This window comes from Homarus americanus, unplaced genomic scaffold (assembly GCF_018991925.1).
Source record: "Homarus americanus isolate GMGI-L3 unplaced genomic scaffold, GMGI_Hamer_2.0 scaffold57262, whole genome shotgun sequence".
Taxonomy (NCBI): domain Eukaryota; kingdom Metazoa; phylum Arthropoda; class Malacostraca; order Decapoda; family Nephropidae; genus Homarus; species Homarus americanus.
The window spans coordinates 1-1,857 of NW_024748503.1; the positions used below are offsets into that span (position 1 = coordinate 1).

At 41.7% G+C, this 1,857-nt stretch overlaps 1 non-coding gene across 1 annotated transcript; it reads left to right on the forward strand.

Annotated features, from left to right (window-relative positions):
• The first annotated feature begins 1,498 nt into the window (after positions 1–1,498).
• On the forward strand, positions 1,499–1,588 carry Trnai-uau. The gene is given in 2 exon segments: positions 1,499–1,536; positions 1,553–1,588. It is a non-coding gene; the product is annotated as a tRNA-Ile (tRNA).
• Positions 1,589–1,857: the final 269 nt, after the last annotated feature.

The window sequence follows — 1,857 nt, forward strand, 5'->3', positions numbered from 1 at the left end:
AATTACATAAAAATGTTAGATATAATCCGGGACAGGTGTCATTATTCATAACCAAAGCAAGATGAATCAATGCAGGGCGTAGTAACCTGGCCAGGTTCGGTTAGGTTAGGTTTCTTTCTGTTCTTTTAAGCCTACATTTCCCCTGATTAGTAATGCTTAGAAAACTTTCCTTTATTAATATATTAAAATCAAAATGCACTTAGCATTGAGTCAATTATATTGAAAATACACCAACATAGTTTTCCTAAAGAAAAACACTCAAAGTAAAGAAGCGTCAGCGTTCTTTACATTTACCCGCTTGATCTTCATGGACCCTAAACACGAAAGTGTTGTAAAACATTACCATAACTCATTCAGTAACCAGAATCTTTTTACCTGGAAGCTATTCGTTGCAAAGAATCTCAAAGTAATCATTAGTTGATGAATAAGAGGTAGAGGTGAACCATAGCCAACAGGTCTGTCAGGTAGATGCTCCATATCATGGAAAATATCAAGGAAATTTCCCTTGTTGAAACCTATATAGTTGTTTGTATTGCGTGTCATCATAAAAATTGATAGGATTCTGCCTGTCTACCATCAGTCTTCTCTCTACAAAATTTCCAATTTGACGATATCGCCGAAAAGTGGCGTGCTGTCTGTTAAAATTCATGTTGACTGGCTATCTTGAATGATGGATAGGCCGCTAAACCTGCCTCCACCTCCAGGCTGGATTAACTCGAGGATCGACAAATCCGATCTCAAACCCGGTTTGAATCTTTGTGTTGGCCCAAGGCAGTGTTCTGAATACCAAAAATCTTCAATCTTTGCTCGATCCTTGGTTTAAACTTTCATGCGGTTTCAAACCAGCGTTCTGAATTCGGGCCTAAAAGTTTAACCAACCCATGGTGGCGCAGCTCCTTCCTTTTCCTCATAAAGACTGGTGTTCGTTTGGTAAGGATGAATTCGTTTGGGTAAGGTTTCCATTCTTCGTGAGGACGTGTGTAAGATAGTCACTACCTGGGATATCAGGAGTTGCCCGAGTTTTTTTTCTTTTTGTTTCTACGAACTTATGTTAAATTTAGCCAAGCCAATTTCCATCTCTGTGTTAAGAACTATGGCTGTGCAAAAGGTGGCCCACATATAGGTGGGGACTGGCCGTCTCCTCCCATTTTTTAGACATTCGTGACCAGTCTCGAGGCTATTTGCCGAAACACTTTAAATCCATATCCTTGTCTTAAGAATCGTGGCCGTACACAGCAAACAAACAGAAAAACAGATGTTTGAATGAGGAGGTTCTACCATGGGGGGGGGGGGACACCACTGGGGCCAAACACCCAGACTTCCACCTTCGTGATACTTCTTGGGTTCACACGTACTGTACCTACACGAAAAAAAAAAATCCGCTGCTTTCCACTAAAATCATAGTCGTGTATAGCGAAGAGACCCACAAACAGGCAAATTAACAAACAAACAAACCGATTGAGAGGATAAACGCTCGCCTTCTGTAATACGAGTCGTTGTCCCAGTGGCGCAATCGGTTAGCGCGCGGTACTTATACGACAGTGTCTGAGCCATGCCGAGGTTGTGAGTTCGAGCCTCACCTGGGACATAACTTTTGGGATTCTCGTGAAACTTGACGCTTTAGGTTTAAGGAGGCGTTTACCAGACTTTATTAAAAAATTCATAACGACAGGACATTTGCTGTCAAACTTTCGAAAAATAACGTAAAGTCGGACATATTTGTCCAAGAAAACGGGCTACCACAGGGCAGCGTTCTCGGTCCTGTTTTATTTCTAATTACAATGAATGAGTTTCCGTCATTAGCTCCCGTGCCACGAGGAATTAAGATCTCCCTCTTCGCCGACGATTGTACGTTGT